This window comes from Bufo gargarizans, chromosome 1 (genome assembly GCF_014858855.1).
Source record: "Bufo gargarizans isolate SCDJY-AF-19 chromosome 1, ASM1485885v1, whole genome shotgun sequence".
NCBI classification, from domain to species: domain Eukaryota; kingdom Metazoa; phylum Chordata; class Amphibia; order Anura; family Bufonidae; genus Bufo; species Bufo gargarizans.
This window is the reverse complement of record NC_058080.1, coordinates 347,526,748-347,547,633: the sequence shown is the minus strand read 5'-3', so window position 1 is coordinate 347,547,633 and position 20,886 is coordinate 347,526,748. Positions and strand designations below refer to the sequence as shown.

Below are 20,886 nucleotides of genomic sequence, written 5' to 3'. Positions count from 1 at the left end.
AAGTCACCATTTCTTGGTGCATACGGTTTTCATCCCCAATTTTGTACTTTCAAAGAGGGGGGGTCTTCTGGGGTTCCCGAAGAGGAACGGTTTTCTTCATCTCTTTCATCGGTATGGCAGAAGGTGCAAGCTAACTTGAAAAATATGAGTGGTAAATACAAATGCATGGCCGATAAGAAACGGTCGCCAGGTCCGGACCTAGGAGTGAATGACTATGTGTGGTTGTCTACTAGGAATATTAAGTTGAAGGTTCCCTCTTGGAAACTGGGTCCTAGGTTCATTGGTCCGTATAAAATTGTAGCCGTCATTAACCCTGTGGCTTTTCGCCTGGAGCTACCTCAGACTTTTAAGATCCATAACGTCTTCCATAAGTCGTTGCTCAAGAAGTATGTTCCACCTCTAGAACCATCACCGCTGCCACCTCCTCCTGTTGTTGTGGATGGTAATCTGGAGTTTCAAATATCCAGAATTGTTGATTCTCGTCGGGTCCGCCGCTCTCTTCAGTATCTGGTGCATTGGAGGGGTTACGGTCCCGAGGAAAGAATGTGGGTTCCAGCGTCAGAGGTAAACGCCAACAGGTTGATTCAGGCTTTCCATGTCTCTCATCCGGAGAGACCTGGTCCTGAGTGTCCGGAGGCCCCTCGTGAAAGGGGGGGTACTGTCACGAGGGTGTCAAGAGCCACGTCTGACTCCGTTATACCCGGGGTCAGGAAGTCGCAGCGGGTGGCTGCGCGCTCTATGCCTAAAGATCACGGTGTTTCTTAGTGTTTGTTTTCTGTGTTTGCCTTGCTATCCTTTTTGTCTCACTCAGGGATCCGTAGCTTCTCCTCCTCAGCTGTTTCTTGTCTGCCACTCCCAAACTCCTTATATTCTCCTCTCACACTTCTCTTGTTGCCAGTTATAGAGCTTCCTGCCTGGACATCTATACTGACCCACTGGAGCTGTGAATCCTGGTTGTTGTTCCAGAGTGCTACCCTCCGGATCCCTGTTGGGCTTTTGTTGTCTCCTGTTGTTGCCCACCTGGGATTATATGTTTAGTTTGTATTGTCTGTCCTCCCCTTGGTGTTTTCCTCTAGAGCTAGTGGTGCGGACTAGTGTTCCCACCGCCCTGTTCACTATCTAGGGCTCATCCTAGGGAAAGCCAGGGTTTTAGGCACGTGATCGGCGTACGGGTGAGGAACCCGTCTAGGGACGACAGGGCAGCCAGGTGCCAGACGCAAGGTGAGTCAGGGGTCACCACCTTCCCTCTCACTAGGGCAGGGCCTCCCTCTGTTCCTCCCTCCGTGTCACGTATGTGACAGTTACGCCGATCGTGATACTTTGTTAGTGGAAAAAATGGGTTAAAATGGAAAAGTAGGCAAAAAAATGAAATTCTCAAATTTCATCCCCATTTGCCAATAACTCTTGTGCAACACCTAAAGTGTTAACGGAGTTTGTAAAATCAGTTTTGAATACCTTGAGGGGTGTAGTTTATAGAATGGGGTCATTTTTGGGTGGTTTCTATTATGTAAGCCTCGCAAAGTGACTTCAGAGCTGTAGTGGTCCCTAAAAATTGGGTTTTTGTAAATTTCTGAAAAATTTCAAGATTTGCTTCTAAACTTCTAAGCCTTGTAACATCCCCAAAAAATAAAATATCATTCCCAAAATAATTCAAACATGAAGTAGACATATGGGGAATGTTAAGTCATCACAATTTTTGGGGGTATTACTATGTATTACAGAAGTAGAGAAACTGAAACTTTGAAATTTGCTAATTTTTCTAAATGTTTGGTAAATTAGGTATTTTATTATGCAAAAAAATTTTTTTTTTTTACTTTATTTTACCAGTGTCATGAAGTACAATATGTGACGAAAAAACAATCTCAGAATGGCCTGGATAAGTCAAAGTGTTTTAAAGTTATCAGCACTTAAAGTGACACTGGTCAGATTTGCAAAAAATGGCCTGGTCCTTAAGGTGAAAATGAGCCTGGTCCTTAAGGTGTTAAGGACCAGGCCAAAATTTGAAAATCTGACGTGTCACTTTATTTGGTAACAACTTAGGAACATTTTTTATTTATCCAAGTCATTCTGAGACTGTTTTCTCGTGACACATTGTACTTCATGACAGTGGTAAATTTGAGTCAATATAAATCAACTTTATTTAAAAAAAAATCCTAAATTTACAGAAAAATTGGAAAGGGAATTTCTCAGCTTTTAAGGAAAATTGCGAAACCTCACTAAATAGTTATTACTTTGCATTTCCCATATGTCTACTTTATGTTAGCATCATTTTGTAGATGTAATTTTATTTTTTGGGGCTTAGAATTTTAGAAGCAATTCTTAACATTTTTAAGAAAATTTCCAAAAGTCACTTTGTGGGCTTACATAGTGGAAACCACCCATAAATGACCACAATTTAGAAACTACACCCCTCAAGTTATTCAAAACTGATTTTACAAACTTTGTTAAGCCTTCATGTAATCCACAAGAATTAACCCCTTAAGTACACGGCCCTATTTCACCTTAAGGACCAGGCCATTTTTTGCTAATCTGACCAGTGTCACTAAGTGCTGATAACTTTAAAACACTTTGACTTATCCAGGCCATTCTGAGATTGTTTTTTCGTCACATATTGTACTTCATGACACTGGTAAAATAAAGTAAAAAAAATTAATTTTTTTGCATAATAAAATACCAAATTTACCAAAAATTTTGAAAAATCTGCAAATTTCAAAGTTTCAGTTTCTCTACTTCTGTAATACATAGTAATACCCCCAAAAATTGTGATGACTTAACATTCCCCATATGTCTACTTCATGTTTGAATTATTTTGGGAATGATATTTTATTTTTTGGGGATGTTACAAGGCTTAGAAGTTTAGAAGCAAATCTTGAAATTTTTCAGAAATTTACAAAAACTCAATTTCTAGGGACCACTACAGCTCTGAAGTCATTTTGCGAGGCTTACATAATAGAAACCGCCCAAAAATGACCCCATTCTATAAACTACACCCCTCAAGGTATTCAAAACTGATTTTACAAACTTCGTTAACCCTTTAGGTGTTGCACAAGAGTTATTGGCAAATGGGGATGAAATTAGAGAATTTCATTTTTGTTGCCTAATTTTCCATTTTAACCCATTTTTTCCACTAACAAAGCAAGGGTTAACAGCCAAACAAGACTGTATCTTTATTGCCCTGACAATTTTTTAAACTCCATGTCCCATTTGAAGCCCCCTGATGCACCCCTAGAGTAGAAACTCCATAAAAGTGACCCAATCTAAGAAACTACACCCCTCAAGGTTTTCAAAACTGATTTTACAAACTTTGTTAACCCTTTAGGTGTTGCACAAGATTTAATGGAAAATAGAGATATAATTTCAAAATTTCACTTTTTTGGCAGATTTTCCATTTTAATATTATTTTTTCCAGTTACAAAGCAAGGGTTAACAGCCAAACAAAACTCATTATTTATGGCCCTGATTCTGTAGTTTACAGAAACACCCCATATGTGGTCATAAACTGCTGTACGGGCACAAGGCAGGGCGCAGAAGGAAAGGAATGCCATACGGTTTTTGGAAGGCAGATTTTGCTGGACTGTTTTTTTTAAATCATGTCCCATTTAAAGCCCCCCTGATGCACCCCTAGAGTAGAAACTCCAAAAAAGTGACCCCATTTTAGAAAGTAAGGAATAGGGTGGCAGTATTCTCGGTACTAGTTTAGGGTACATATGATTTTTGGTTGCTCTATATTACACTTTTTGTGAGGCAAGGTAACAAGAAATAGCTTTTTTGGCACGTTTTTTTTGTTATTTACAACATTCATCTGACAGGTTAGATCATGTGGTAATTGTATAGAGCAGGTTGTCACGGACGCGGCGATACCTAATATGTATAAATTTCTTTTATTTATGTAAGTTTTATACAATAACTTCATTTTTAAAACCAAAAAATTGTTTAGTGTCTCCATAGTCTAAGAGTCATAGTTTTTTCAGTTTTTGGGCGATTATATTGAGTAGGGTCTAATTTTTTGCAGGATGAGATGATGGTTTGATTGGCACTATTTTGGGGTGCATATGACTTTTTGATCGCTTGCTATTACACTTTTGGTGAGGTAAGATGGTAAAAAATGGCTTTTTTTACACCTTTTTTTACGGTGGTCACCTGAGGGGTTAGGTCATGTGATATTTTTATAGAGCCAGTTAATACGGACGCGGCGATACCCAATATGTATACTTTATTTTTATTTATGTAAGTTTTACACAATGATTTTATTTGTTTCCATAGTCTAAGAGCCATAGTTTTTTCAGTTTTTGGGCGATTATCTTGAGTAGGGTCTCATTTTTTGCGGGATGAGATGACGGTTTGATTGGTACTATTTTGGCGTACATGCGACTATTTTGATCACTTTTATTACCTTTTTTGGGAAGTAAGATGGGCAAAATTTTCTCATAGTTTTTTTTTTTCTTTTTTTCGTCGCCTCCACAACGGCACTCCAGGAGGGTGTCCCCGCCTCCCCAAGACAGGAAACAACGTAGAAGCTTAAGTTTAAAAGGCCCCCTCCCCTTACCTGCTTCAGTTTGTTGTTTCCTGTCCTCGGGATCGCGTGGAAGTCGCTCCTGCTACGGCGGGGGTTAATGTGCACGGCCTGGAGGATTCCCCGTTCGGGAGGGCCGTGCAGAGGTGGAGGGTAACGGACTGCTCTGTACCTTAGGCGTAAGTCCGTCCATTGAAGGCAGCCACGGACCTCCGTTACTTGGGTAAAGGAACGAGGGATCAAGCGCATACGCGCAGCACAGGCGGAAGTGAGCTTGCCAGTCCTCGTCGTCACTTCCGTTGGCGTGTGACGTCAGAGGACTGGCGGATATAGAGCTGGGAAGCGAGGAGTCGGCGTCCTGCTTCACTTGCTGACATGTCGGCTCCCGTGGAAGCTCCCAAAATTCGCAAACCTGTGGATCCTGCCGCCCAGAGCCCGGTAAGCCTGTGTTAATCCTGTTGGGGGGGGGGGGGAGATTGCACTCTAGTCCCACTCTTTCCCTCACTAGTGGTGCTGGTGGTAGCATAGGCTATTACATGCCCTAAAAGAGGTTCAAATATTACCTTTCAGGGCCAGGATACCAGCACTAGAAGATCTGGGGAATGTTTGTCTAAAAAGAGATGTGCTATGTGCAAGAAATCCCTACCCTCTAAAACCAAAAAATCACTATGTCCCAAGTGTACGGACAAAATAGTGTCGGAAGAATCGCCCTCTCTTCTGGAATCCATTCGTGGTATGATTAAAGAGGAGGTGAATTCGGCAATTGATGCTAGACTCCCTCCATGCTCTCCTCAGCCTTCCACCTCGCAAAAATCTCAGGTGTCGCACCATCAGCCGGAGCCTGACTCCGAAGAGGGAGAGGTAGTGTCTCTTGAGGGATCCGAATCCTCTGAAGAGGAATCAGGGAGACCCCTCTATAGCCCAGAAGAAACCGAGAGATTATTAAGGACCATCAGGGCCACAATGAAAATTGAAGAGACCAAGGAGCCTCAGTCCGTGCAGGACAAGATGTTCCAGGGACTGGGAGAGAAAAAGAGAAAAGTTTTTCCCGTCCATAATAATATTAAAACTTTAATTAAAAAAGAATGGAAAGATCTGGAAAAAAAAGTATTTAATACCGGTCTCCTTCAAAAGGAAATACCCATCCCTGGAAGAGGATTTAGTTCTATGGGATAAGACACCTAGAATTGATGCGCCGGTCGCCAGAATATCCAAAAAAACGTGTCTTCCCTTTGAGGACATGGGCCTGCTTAAAGGCCCCATGGATAAAAAATGTGAGGGACTATTAAAACGAACCTGGGAGACTAACACAGCTATGCTCAGGCCCAGTATAGCAGCTACCTGCACATCAAGATCCCTGTCAATGTGGCTAGACCAATTGGAAGAACACCTGGCAGTAGGGACTCCTAGGGAAGAAATCCTAGCCTCAATACCTACCCTTAAGCAGGCATGCAATTTTTTGTCGGACGCATCAGCAGATCTGGTGAAATTTTCAGCTAGATCCGCGGCCCTCTCCAATTCCACAAGAAGAGCTGTGTGGCTTAGATCTTGGACGGGAGACGCTAGCTCAAAAAGTAGGTTATGCGCCATTCCGTGTGAGGGGGATAAGCTTTTTGGTTCAGTTCTGGAGGACATTTTAGAGAAAGCGTCTGACAAAAAGAAACGGTTTCCATCAGAATCAAAATTCTACCAACAACGTCGGTCCTTTCGTAGCCAAAGGAGAAATAGAACAGACCAGAAGAGGAGGGATAAAACTAATAAATGGCAATCCTCCAGAGGGAGAGGAAGGGGGTTTCTTTTTAACCCTGAGTCGACCTCCAAGCCCAGTCAATGACGCCAGGTATCAAGTAGGGGGCAGATTAAGAAGGTTTACCACAGCTTGGGGGAAGATCTTGTCCGCCCCTTGGATTATAAACACTATATCCATGGGGTACAAGCTAGAATTCGATACGACTCCTCCAGAGCATTTCTTTATCAACAGACCATTAAAAAAAAAACAGAAAGCCAACAGGCCTTAGAGTCGGAGATATCATCTCTCTTAAAAAAGGAAGTTATTGTACCAGTCCCAGAAGGTCAGGAGAGGCAAGGGTTCTATTCCCCCATATTCCTTATTCAAAAACCCAACAAATCCTTCAGGTTAATAATCAATCTAAAAAAACTGAACATATGACCTACAAAAGATTCAAAATGGAGTCGATCAGATCCACAGTAAATCTCCTACCCAAAGATTGCTACATGGTAACTATACAAAAAATTAGCATATTGTGATAAAGTTCATTATTTTCTGTAATGTACTGATAAACATTAGACTTTCATATATTTTAGATTCATTACACACCAACTGAAGTAGTTCAAGCCTTTTATTGTTTTAATATTGATGATTTTGGCATACAGCTCATGAAAACCCAAATTTCCTATATAAAAAAATTAGCATATTTAATCCGACCAATAAAAGAAAGGTGTTTTTAATACAAAAAAAGTCAACCTTCAAATAATTATGTTCAGTTATGCACTCAATACTTGGTCGGGAATCCTTTTGCAGAAATTACTGCTTCAATGCGGCGTGGCAGGGAGGCAATCAGCCTGTGGCACTGCTGAGGTGTTATGGAGGCCCAGTATGCTTCGATAGCGGCCTTAAGCTCATCCAGAGTGTTGGGTCTTGCGTCTCTCAACTTTCTCTTCCCAATATCCCACAGATTCTCTATGGGGTTCAGGTCAGGAGAGTTGGCAGGCCAATTGAGCACAGTAATACCATGGTCAGTAAACCATTTACCAGTGGTTTTGGCACTGTGAGCAGGTGCCAGGTCGTGCTGAAAAATGAAATCTTCATCTCCATAAAGCTTTTCAGCAGATGGAAGCATGAAGTGCTCCAAAATCTCCTGATAGCTAGCTGCATTGACCCTGCCCTTGATAAAAAAACACAGTAGACCAACACCAGCAGCTGACATGGCACCCCAGACCATCACTGACTGTGGGTACTTGACACTGGACTTCAGGCATTTTGGCATTTTCCTCTCCCCAGTCTTCCTCCAGACTCTGGCACCTTGATTTCCGAATGACATGCAAAATTTGCTTTCAGTCCAGTGCTGCTTCTCTGTAGCACAGGTCAGGCGCTTCTGTTGCTGTTTCTGGTTCAAAAGTGGCTTGACCTGGGGAATGCGGCACCTGTAGCCCATTTCCTGCACACGCCTGTACACGGTGGCTCTGGATGTTTCTACTCCAGACTCAGTCCACTGCTTCCGCAGGTCCCCCAAGGTCTGGAATCAGTCCTTCTCCACAATCTTCCTCAGGGTCCGGTCACCTCTTCTCGTTGTGCAGCGTTTTCTGCCACACTTTTTCCATCCCACAGACTTCCCACTGAGGTGCCTTGATACAGCACTCTGGGAACAGCCTATTCGTTCAGAAATTTCTTTCTGTGTCTTACCCTCTTGCTTGAGGGTGTCAATGATGGCCTTCTGGACAGCAGTCAGGTCGGCAGTCTTACCCATGATTGCAGTTTTGAGTAATGAACCAGGCTGGGAGTTTTTAAAAGCCTCAGGAATCTTTTGCAGGTGTTTACAGTTAATTAGTTGATTCAGATGATTAGGTTAATAGCTCGTTTAGAGAACCTTTTCCTGATATGCTAATTTTTTTAGATAGGAATTTGGGGTTTTCATGAGCTGTATGCCAAAATCATCAATATTAAAACAATAAAAGGCTTGAACTACTTCAGTTGGTGTGTAATGAATCTAAAATATATGAAAGTCTAATGTTAATCAGTACATTACAGAAAATAATGAACTTTATCACAATATGCTAATTTTTTTAGAAGGACCTGTAGACCTTGCGGACGCATACTACCATGTTCCCATACACAGAGCCTACCAAAAATATCTCAGGATAGCCCTCCTTCTGGGAGGTCGGGAGGTTCACTTCCAGTTTCAGGCCCTTCCCTTTGGGATATCATCCGCCCCAAGAATTTTCTCAAAAATCATGGCCGAAGTGACAGGGTTCCTACACCTTCAGGGTATCCTAGTAGTCCCATACCTAGATGACCTCCTGATAGTGGGCTCATCTCTTCAGGTTCTCCAGGGTCATCTACAGCTGGTGCAGGAGAAACTGACCGAGCTAGGTTGGCTAATAAATACTCAAAAATCCGACTTAGTTCCCAGTCAACTGAAAAAATTTCTAGGGATACTGTTAGATTCACACAATCTCATGTCCTTCCTGCCCCCCAGAAAAACAGATAAACATAGGCCAAAAGGTCTCCAAAATTTGCGAAGCAAAGAAAGTGACCATAAGAGACATCATGAGACTGTTAGGTCATCTGACATCCACTATTCCCGCAGTGCGATGGGCACAACATCACACGAGAAACTTTTCTCCTAGAATCCTGGGACGGAGAACAAAGCTCTCTAAACAGGAAGGTAGAAATTCCACTAAAAGTGAAAATATCTCTCCTGTGGTGGAAAATAAAAAGAAACCTCCAAAAAGGAGTCTTTTGGCGACCGATAAACCAGATCACTATAACTACCGATGCCAGCAGCTGGGGCTGGGGAGCCCATACAAGGTGTCAGGTAATCCAGGGCTCCTGGAGTCCAGAGATGTCAGCAGCCTCCTCAAACGTAAGAGAACTGTCGGCAGTATGGGAGGCGCTAACACATCTTCTTCCATTCATAAAGACCCATCATGTAAAGATACTGTCCGACAACGCTACTACTGTACCCTACCTGAACCGACAAGGGGATACCAGAAGCATAAAACTACAAAAATTGGCAGGGGAAATTTTCAGCTGGGCAGAAAAGAATATAAAATCCCTGGTAGCAGTTCATCTTAAAGGAGAGGAAAACAAAATAGCAGACTATCTCAGCAGAGAAGTTCTAAAAGGGGGAGAGTGGTCTCTAGATCCCAACATGTTCAGACAAATAACACTCAAATGGGGGCTACCAAAAGTAGATCTCTTCGCAAACCTGAAAAACAGACAACTCGAGTTATTCGGTTCCCTCTCCAACAGGGATCACCCACTGATGGTGGACGCCCTGTCCTGTCCATGGCCAAAAAATCTCCTGTACGCATTTCCCCCGTACAACCTAATTTTAAGAGTGCTAATGAAAATAATAGAGGAGAAGGCACAACTAATATTAAATCGCCCCCTTTTGGCCCAAAAGGTCCTGGTTTCCCCTCCTCTACAATCTGTCGGCAGGTCAATACTGGTCTCTCCCATCATATCCGGGACTACTACGTCAGGGGCCGGTACTTCATCCAGAGGTAGCAAACCTTCACTTAACAGCATGGAGAGTGAACGGGTTCACTTACAGCAAAGAGGTCTATCAGATTCCGTAATATCTACCCTACTATGCAGTAAAAAGGCCTCTACCTCTCGGATCTATAAAAGAACTTGGGAAGCCTTCCTAAGATTTGCAGGAGACAGGATATACCACAGTCAGGAGACTAATATCCCACTCATACTGGACTTTTTACAGGCAGGCCTGGATAGGGGCCTCAAACCCAACACCATAAAAGTACAAGTCTCAGCCTTAAGTAGCTTCCTTGACGTAAGATTGGCAGACCTTCCGTTGATAAACAGGTTCATAAAGGGAGCATTCAGAAAATGCCCATTTTTTCATTCGACCATTCCCCCGTGGGACTTGAACCTAGTGCTAGAAGTCCTAATGGAGGCACCCTTTGAGCCTTTAGAAAAGATCTCACTTAAACTCCTATCCTTAAAGACTGCCTTTCTGCTGGCTATAACATCAGCCAAGAGAGTAGGTGAGATTCAGGCATTCTCCTGTAAAGCACCTTATCTTACAGTTTTACAAGACCGGATTATTCTTAGACACACCCCAATGTTTCTTCCTAAAGTGGCCTCAAGGTTCCACCGCCAACAGGAGGTGTCACTTCCATCCTTTTGTGAGAATCAGACTTCTGACCTGGAGAGGAAATTCCATAACCTGGATGTCAGGAAATGTCTACTAAAATACCTGGAAATCTCAGCGACATTCAGAGAATCGGACCATCTCCTCCTTCAATATCAGGGGCAGTGCAAGGGATCAGCGGCAAGCAAAGGCACTATATCCAGATGGATCCGGAACACCATTTAATTTTGCTATCTACAGAAGAACTTAACCCCTCCTGAAGGGATAAAAGCACACTCTACCAGAGCTGTGTCGGCCTCATGGGCGGAGAACGCCTCGGCCTCAGTAGAACAAATATGTACAGCAGCTACATGGAAAAAGCCAAATACTTTTTTCAAACTTTATAAGTTAGATATACTCAGAAGTCATGAGTTATCATATGGCAGAAAAGTTTTATCTGCCGTAATCCCACCCTAGAGTTTATTTCTCTATTAATCCTCCTGGAGTGCCGTTGTGGAGGCGCCGGGGAAAAGAGACGATTACTCTTACCGGTAATTGGATTTTCCAATAGCCTCCACAACGGCACTGGATTCCCTACCCAAGTGGTATAATTTATGTGGAATGTTATGTTACTCATGTTATGTTGTCATTATATCAATATAGTTTTGAACCAACTAACTAACCGAGTCCTATCTCATTAACTGAAGCAGGTAAGGGGAGGGGGCCTTTTAAACTTAAGCTTCTACGCTGTTTCCTGTCCTGGGAAGGCGGGGACACCCTCCTGGAGTGCCGTTGTGGAGGCTATTGGAAAATCCAATTACCGGTAAGAGTAATCGTCTCTATTTTTATGGAGTTCACCGTGCGGGGAAAGTAACATGACCGTTTTATAGATCAGGTCGCGGCGATACCTAATATGTGTAGTGTATATTTTTTTTTTTTTATCTTAACTTTTTTCACTTTTTTTTACATTTAGCTTTTAGCATAGATCTGTTCAGCACCATGGACAGCAGGACGCCTGAGCAGGCGTCCTGTTGCCATGGGAACCTTCCCCATCTGCCACAACTTCGCAGACGGGGAAGGGTAAGGACGGGGCTTTGGGGGGCTGCCTGGGGGCTCTCTCCTTCTCCATCGGGGGGCTGCAAAGGCACAGCAGCCCCCCGATGGAGAGGGAGGGAGCGCCCTGACCGATGACAGTTAACTTTTTCCATACAGCGGTCCGTACGGACCGCGGTATGGAAAGGGTTAAACGGCTGACATCTGCACAGATGTCAGCCGTTTATACCAGGGTGTCAGCAATGTGCTGGCACCCTGGTATAACCCACTAGACGCCAACGATTATTCAAGGGGAGGCGGGCGGGGGATCGCGATCCCGCCTCCTGCAACGCCCCCACCGCCTGCGACACCCCCCCTGCACCACCCGCCGCCATCAAATCGTGCAGGGGTGCAAAATCTCTAATTTAGGCACTCTAAAGTTTCTGATCGGATCAGAAACTGCAAAAAGCGCAGCAAACCGCAGGTCTGAATTGACCTGCGGTTTGCTGCGATCGCCGACACGGGGGGGGGGTGCGGGGGTCCGGTACGTCCTGTGTCCTTAAGGACTCGGGAAACAGGGCGTACCGGTACGTCCTATGTCCTTAAGGGGTTAAAGGGAACCTGTCACCGGGATTTTGGGTATAGAGCTGAGGACATGGGTTTCTAGATGGCCGCTAGCACATCCGCAATATCCAGTCCCCATAGCTCTGTGTGCTTTTATTGTTAAAAAAAAAACGATTTGAAACATATGCAAATTACCCTGAGATGAGTCCTGTATGTGAGATCAGTCAGGGACAGGACTCATCTCAGGTTAATTTGCATATGTATCAAATCGTTTTTTTTTTACACAATAAAAGCACACAGAGCTATGGGGACTGGGTATTGCGGATGTGCTAGCGGCCATCTAGCAGCCCATGTCCTCAACTCTATACACAAAATCCAGGTGACAGGTTCCCTTTAAAGGAAAATGGAGATGACATTTAAAAATTTCACTTTTTGCAGATTTTCCATTTTAATCAATTGTTTCCTGTAACACATCAAGGATTAACAGCCAAACAAAACTCAAAATCTATTACCCTGATTCTGCGATTTACAGAAACACCCACATGTGGTCGCAAACTGCTGTATGGGCACATGGAACGGCACAGAAGGAAAGGAGCATTTTGCTGGACTGGTTTTTAAAATATCAGTTTTACATAAGTGACCGCAATTAAAACTTAACATTTAATCAATAGCTTATTAAAATTAATAGGCCCAGATATGAATATTACTACAAAAAAAAAAGGTATAAACAGGGGTCGCACCAAAATGAAAGGGGTGCGACCGCTAGCTGCCATACGATAATTATATGGTCTACAGATAACAGCAAGTACAGGGGAATAGATGTTGGAGAGACTAAGATACTGGGTATCTGTCCCTCTGTGTCTCACTGTTAAATCTCTCTCTCTAAGTATCCCTTAGTGTCCCTAAACCAGGCGACAGTGACTGCCCAGTTTTGTCAAGTAATACGGAAACAAAAAGGGAAAAGCGAGAGAATTGATTATGGAACAATTGTGTTGAATTAATCATAATCAATATACTTGTCCCGACGCGTTTCATAGGTCTCCTGAGGATTTAGCAGTGGCCAATCTACAGGGTACTCTTATAATGCTGGAGGAACATATTTGCAACAATCTTTGGAGTGTTTACAAAGCGAAACATTGTCTACTTAGCTGTCCAATAATAGCCCCGTATGGTTCAGCTGTAGTCTTTATCTAGTGTCCTGCGTGTGGCAGCATATGGTATGGGGACCTGAAGTGGCAGCAACGATGGACTGGTTTTTAGACACCATGTCCCATTTGAAGCCCCCCTGATGCACCCTACAGTAGAAACAACCAAAAAGTGCCCATATTTTTGAAACTATGGGATAAGGTCACAGTTTTATTGATACAATTTTGGGTTATATATGATTTTTGATCGCTTTATATTACGCTTTTTGTTAGGCAAGGTAACCAAAAAAGGCTGTTCTGGCATAGTTTTTATTTTTTACAATGTTCATCTGACAGGTTATATTATGGGCTATTTTTATATAGAGCAAGTTGTTACAAAAACTAGGATATCAAATATGTCTACATTTTTTGTTTGTTTCAGTTTTACTTAATATAGCATTTCAAAAAAAAAAAAAATCATGTTTTTGTGTGTCCATTTTCTGAAAGGCATAGTTTTTCTATTTTTCTGCCGATCGTTTTGTGCATAGACAATCTTTTTTGCGGGAAGACACATTTTCATTGGTCCCAATTTTGGGTACATAATATTTTTTGATCATTCAACATTACATTTTATTGAGCAAGTAGACAAATTTATTATTTGATATTTTTATAGAGGAGGCAGTTACGGATGCAGCGATACCTAATACGTCTATTTTTATTTTGGTTTTATGCAATAAAAGCATATTAGAAAAAAAATATATGTTTTATAAATATGTCTTAGGTAGTCTTATTTATTGGAGGATGAGGCAACGGTTTGGTACCATTTTGGATTACATATGACTTCTTGATCGCTTGGTATTACACTTTTTGTGATGTAAGGTGACAAAAAATGGCTTTTCTGGCACAGTTTTTTTTTTTACAGTGTTCATCTGAGGGGTTAGGTCATGTGATATTTTTATAGAGCAGGTTGTTACAGGCGCGGCGATATGTACCGTATTTTTCGCTTTATAAGATGCACCTAGGTTTTTGATGAGGAAAATAATAAAAAAAAAACATTTTTTAACCAAAAAGGTGTGCTTTTGAACTAATGGTGGTCTGTGGACGACGCCCTGTTATGGGGGGCATCTGTGGACGACGCCCTGTTATGGGGGGCATCTGTGGACGACGCCCTGTTATGGGGGGCATCTGTGGATAACACATATATAGCATCTTATGCTATATATGTGTCATCCACAGATTCCCCCCCCCCCCCCAATAACAGTGTCCATGTGTAAATATTGACCCCCAAAACAGGGGGTGGAGGTCGGCAACTGGTGTTGGAATCACGGCGGGGCCTGATGCAGTCACTGTTCTCTATTACACCGGGCCTCGCTCACAGCAGTCTTTATATTTAAAGTGTAGTCATGGGAGCTTTGCTAAAGTATGGAAATCATCTGCAGTACTCACTGTTAAACTACCATAGCAGGCAGGTCGGCCGTCAGCATAACATAACTCACTCCTTCATGCGCCTGCTTCATTAATAAAGTGGGAGGAGCAGACGTGTGACGGAGTGAGTGACGTTACATGGCCGGCCTGCCTGCTAGGGTAGTTTGATAGTGAGTTCTACAGAGGATTGCGCTACTGAAGAGGATTGCCATACTTTAACAAAGCTCACATGGCTACACTTTACATATAAAGACTGCTGTGAGTGGGGCCCGGTGTAATAGAGTAAAGTGACTGCACCTGGCCCCGCCGTGATTTCAACACCAGTTGCCGGCCTCCAGCCCATCCTTCCTCCCCGCTGATGCATCGCAGGCTGCACTGTGCAGCATAGCGGCCGGCGATGTATCAGTGCTAGCAGAGTAAAAATTGCAGCATTCACTTTATAAGACGCACTGACATTCCCCTCCCACTTTTGGGGGGAAAAGGTGCATCTTATAAAGCGAAAATGTTTAATTTACTTCACTTTAACACAATAAAAGCATTTTTGATACACCAAAAATCAGAGCCATAGTGAGATGCCGGTTTGATTAGTGCTATTTTGGGGTTCATATGTATTTTTTTTAATCGCTTGGTATTACACCTTTTGTCATGTAAGGTGACAAAAAATGGCTTTTTGGCACAGTTTTTATAAAAAAATAAAAATGACGCCATTTACCTTTTGGGGGAAGAGTATGATATTTTTATAGAACAGGTCGTTATGGACGCAGCGATACCTATTTTTTTTGCCTGTGAAGGCGTCTGGTAGCCATGGTAACCATTGGGACGGGGCCACAGCCCAATAAGGGAGCTCCCTCTCTCGGGCAGCTGCCACAGCACAACCATCGGGGAGCTGCCACAGCACAGCAGCGGCCTTATGGGAGAGGGAGGGCGCTCCCTCCCTCTGTTAACCTCTTCCATACAGCGGTCCCTATGGATGGTAAGCCGAGATCTCTGGCTGTGTGTAACAGCTGGGGTCTCAGCGCTGTCACCATGTCTGCAGACATGGTGACAGTTTAATGCCATGATGTGTATACTCGTGATGGAGCACTAAGGGATTAAAAACAGCTATTAAAACACATTTGGCGTATGTATTTTTTTAAATCGCAACCCCTGCAGTGTCCTCCATATTGCCCCCAGTATGATATATACTATAGGTTTTGGATAACCCCTTTAAACAGTTGTCACATGGCCATTTTTTCCAGTTCGTGTGAATATACAGACGTGGACAAAATTGTTGGTACCCTTTGGTCAATGAAAGAAAAAGTCACAATGGTCACAGAAATAACTTTAATCTGACAAAAGTAATAATAAATTAAAATTCTATAAATGTTAACCAATGAAAGTCAGACATTGTTTTTCAACCATGCTTCAACAGAATTATGTAAAAAAATAAACTCATGAAACAGGCATGGACAAAAATGATGGTACCCCTAGAAAACACAGAACATAATGTGACCAAAGGGACATGTTAATTCAAGGTGTGTCCACTAATTAGCATCACAGGTGTCTACAACCTTGTAATCAGCCATTGGGCCTATATATATGGCTCCAGGTAATCACTGTGTTGTTTGGTGATATGGTGTGTACCACACTCGACATGGACCAGAGGAAGCAAAGGAAAGAGCTGTCTCAAGAGATCAGAAAGAAAATTATAGACAAGCATGTTAAAGGTAAAGGCTATAAGACCATCTCCAAGCAACTAGATGTTCCTGTGAGTACAGTTGCACATATTATTCATAAGTTTAAGATCCATGGGACTGTAGCCAACCTCCCTGGACGTGGCCGCAGGAGGAAAATTGATGACAAATCTAAGAGACGGATAATCCGAATGGTAACAAAAGAGCCTAGAAAGACTTCTAAAGAGATTCAAGGTGAACTTCATGCTCAAGGAACATCAGTGTCAGATCGCACCATCCGTCGTTGTTTGAGCCAAAGTGGACTACATGGGAGACGACCAAGGAGGACACCATTGTTGAAAACGAATCATAAAAAAGCAAGACTGGAATATGCCAAACTACATGTTGACAAGCCACAAAGCTTCTGGGAGAATGTCCTGTGGACAGATGAGACAAAAATCGAAGTTTTTGCCAAGGCACATCAGCTGTATGTTCACAGACGAAAAAATGAAGCATATCAAGAAAAGAACACTGTCCCTACTGTGAAACATGGAGGAGGCTCTGTTATGTTCTGGGGCTGCTTTGCTGCGTCTGGCACAGGGTGTCTTGAATCTGTGCAGGGTACAATGAAATCTCAAGACTATCAAGGAATTCTAGAGAGAAATGTACTAGCCAGTGTCAGAAAGCTTGGTCTCAGTCGCAGGTCATGGGTCTTGCAACAGGACAATGACCCAAAACACACCGCTAAAAACACCCAAGAATGGCTAAGAGGAAAAAATTGGACTATTCTAAAGTGGCCTTCTATGAGCCCTGACCTCAATCCTATTGAGCATCTTTGGAAGGAGCTGAAACATGCAGTCTGGAAAAGGCACCCTTCAAACCGGACACAACTGGAGCAGTTTGCTCATGAGGAGTGGGCCAAAATACCTGCTGAGAGGTGCAGATGTCTCATTGACAGTTACAGGAAGCGTTTGATTGCAGTGATTGCCTCAAAAGGTTGCGCAACAAAATATTAAGTTAGGGGTACCATCATTTTTGTCCATGCCTGTTTCATGAGTTTATTTTTTTACATAATTCTGTTGAAGCATGGTTGAAAAACAATGTCTGACTTTCATTGGTTAACATTTATAGAATTTTAATTTATTATTACTTTTGTCAGATTAAAGTTATTTCTGTGACCATTGTGACTTTTTCTTTCATTGACCAAAGGGTACCAACAATTTTGTCCACGTCTGTAGGTAGCTGTTCTCAGTCAGAACTTTCACTCCGACTAGAGAGGGAAAGAGGATAAGTGAAACAATCAGACTGATAAGTAACTGTGCTCTTCTGTGAGGCTCTTCACCTAGGCCTATCAAGAGAAGAATGGAGTTATAACACTGTACTCTACCATATAACATCACTCCCTCACGGCAGCAGTAAACTGACAAGGGTACCTATTTCTCTGTGCTGACTGCTACAGAAGCACAATATTTTTATAGAGTAGTGCCAAAATAAAAAACAGGCAAACATTTAAAAAAAATGTTTTTTCATTTTGGGAAACTCTGCAATTCAAGAGCCTTATCTATTCTATTTTTCTGTAGCCATATAGCAGGGCTAATTACATTTATAACAGCACCAATTTGTGGTACATCAGATGAATTGTATAAATTTTCAAAAATCTTTTGGTATGGCGGTGAAAACACAATTCTGCCATTGTTTTTAGGATTAAACATTAAAAAGCGCTTGAAAATAGCTTTGTGTTGCCATATTCTAATGCCCATGCCCTTTTTTATTTTCTGCCAACAGAGCTGAGTGAGCTCTCAATGTGGGTCTAGTTACAGCATTACAGGGTTAAATAGAAGCTCTTGGCCCTGACTGATAACCAATATGAAGGACAGCCAAGCCCTTTACTATGTGTTGTTGCTCCTGTGTGAACAATACCTAATGTTACGTTCAGAAAACAGATCTTCTACTTTAGCATTAGCAAAAATTTGCCGTTTCATATGCTGCAGACATGCCTGCTACCTGCCACGGTTTGCATGCAGAATGCATGTATATAAATGACAAGCAACCCATTTAAAGAAGTGGAATGTCGTTTTTGGCCAGAATTAATATGGATTTCAACACAGAATCTGTCATGAGAATATACCCTAAAGTATTTTTCATGTGTCCACGTCCCGTTTATGTCTGTAAAAAAAAAAAAAAAAAAAAAGGGGGGGGGTTGGAGTTTTACCCATGAAAATGTCGGCAAAGGCGCATCTACTGCACTACATAACATGGGACCTTCTATTATACTACCATAAAGGTTTTCTGTTACTAGAATTTTCAGTATTAAACTGTCTGACATTAGCGATGTGCTAATGTCAGCTGCACCTACCTCTGCTATTCTAAGGATTATCTGTGACCCCGTTACTGCAGAATTCTTACTTTTATAATATGCTAATTAGCCTCTAGGAGCAGGGGGGGCCCGTTGCTCCTGCTCCTAGAGGCTCCGTTTGCCCACCTCAACGCTCTACTCTTGATTGACAGGGCCAGGCAGCGTTCGCATCCTCCTGCCGGCCCTGACCGGTGGGGAAATCTTGTGCCGTTCAGTATTCGGCGCAGGAGTGGTGAGGAAGCTAGCAGCCTGCGAGCGCACTTCACTCACTGCGCCTGCGCAGAATACCGAACGGCATGAGATCTCCCCAGGGCAGGCAAGAGGATGCAAATGATGCTTGGCCCTGTCAATCAAGAGTAGAGGGGCGTTAAAAGAGGTGGGCAAACAAAGCCTCTAGGAGCAGGAGCAACGCCCCCCCCCCCCTTGCACCTAGAGGCTAATTAGCGTATTATAAAAGTAAGAATTCTACAGTAACAGGGTCACGGATAATCCTTAGAATAGCAGAGGTAGGTGCAGCTGACATTAGCACATCGCTAAGGGTACTTTCACACTTGCGTTTTTCTTTTCCGGCATAGAGTTCCGTCACAGGGGCTCTATACTGGAAAAGAACTGATCAGTTTTATCCCCATGCATTCTGAATGGAGAGTAATCCGTTCAGGATGCATCAGGATGTCTTCAGTTCAGTCGTTTAGACCGATCAGGCAGAAGAGAAAACCGCAGCATGCTACGGTTTTCTCTCCGGCGAAAAAAACTGAAGACTTGCCTGAATGCCGGATCCGGCATTTTTTCCCCAGAGAAATGTATTAGCAACGGATCCGGCATTCAGAATACCGGAATGCCGGATCCGTCGTTCCGGCATGCGCAGATCGGTAAAATTGTGAAAAAATGTACAAGACGGATCCGTCGGTCCGCATGACAAGCGGAGAGACGGATCCGTCCTTGCAATGCATTCTGACTACAGAACTGCCCGCCGGATCACACTGCCGCAAGTGTGAAAGTAACGTCAGACAGTTTAATGCTGAAAATTCTAGTGAGAGAAACCCTTTAAAGGGAGTCTATCACCCACTGCTCATGACTTCCACTACCCAATGCCAACGCAGTGTATGACCAGTAAAAGCATGCGCCCCGGCCTTGAAGGAAATGTACTGTAAAGGAACCTGAAGTCAAGGAGAGGGCACCTGTACTGTGACGTCAATAGAGAGGTGAGAAGGGTCCTACAAAGTGCCTCAGACGCGTCCCGGGTACTGCCGCGCCCTGCACTTATAACTGGTAACATGGCGAATAACAAGGAAGTGGAGGGTAACAAGCTAAGCTAAGCGCTCTGTACACTGCTCTGAGTGGTCACACAAGACAACACTACCCACTCGTCCATCCACTTACTTATAAAGTCACCAACATTCACTTCACCTGGCACGGGAGACCGGTCCGGCGGACGGGAGAAACCAACGAATTCGGAGTCACTGCGGTCACGTGACGTGGGGGGGGGGGGGCGCGCAAGCACTCCGGATCACGTGACTGTCTAGAGGCGTGAAGGCAGTTCATAGAGTAGGGGAAATGGCGGTGTAACGCGCGGCGTGCTGAGTCAATAAGTTGCCTGTAGGTTGCAGTTGCTCCTGGTAGATCCTCCTTACAGAAGCTCCACTCTAGACAGTTCAGTAGTGAGTTTGCTAGAGTGGAGTTGCTAAAGGGAGGACTGCTAGGAGCAACTCCAGTCTAGACAGTTAATTGCAGAAATGACAAGAATGGAGTTACTTGCAGGACCTACTAATAGAAACTCCATTCTAGTCGACTCCCTACAGAACAGACGCAAGCATGCAAGTGGGGTTTTCTTTCTGCAACTTTGCAATCAGATGCAGACCCATAACTGCAAATTGTGGCCTGGCCGCATCCGTACGTCCGTTTTGTGGCCCCCACAAAAAGAATAGAACATGTCCTATTCTTGCCCATTTTTTGGCAGTTTTAACAGGGAGGATGTGGCAATCCGCAATATGCGGAAAGCACAGGGATCATTAATTTGCGGACCACAAAGTCAGCTATGGCCTTGTGCAATGAGCCGGGGCGTGGTACGGTTAGGCGGACGTCAAATTATGCAGTGGGTCCGGATATGTCTATTGTTTTTGTTCGTGACGCCAATTGCAGCGTGCGCAGGGTACAGTCTCAGGGCCCTGTAAGGTGTTGCAACTCACGTACCAGGTGAGGAATGCCAGAGTGGTATAATGTCTCTGTGTAGTAATAGTGTCTCCTACCTTGGTACGGCTGGACTCCTGGATCCTGTCACGGAAGATGTACAGGAATCAAAATAATGCAAAATGAATATATGACTCACTGGATCCAAAACTAAGGAACAAAAGGGAGACCCCTGCATAAGACCTGGCACTCTCCCTGT

At 43.4% G+C, this 20,886-nt stretch overlaps 1 protein-coding gene across 2 annotated transcripts in view; it reads right to left on the bottom strand.

Moving 5' to 3' along the window:
• Positions 1-19,997, bottom strand: part of LOC122929089 (TIR domain-containing adapter molecule 1-like) — a 32,034-nt gene extending 12,037 nt beyond the window's left edge. The window contains exon 1 of one of the 2 annotated variants that reach the window (XM_044282551.1): positions 19,881-19,997. The gene's annotated coding sequence lies outside the window, so the exon portion shown is untranslated. The remainder of the gene's footprint in view (positions 1-19,880) is intronic. The other variant, XM_044282557.1, reaches the window with a different exon arrangement.
• Positions 19,998-20,886: the final 889 nt, after the last annotated feature.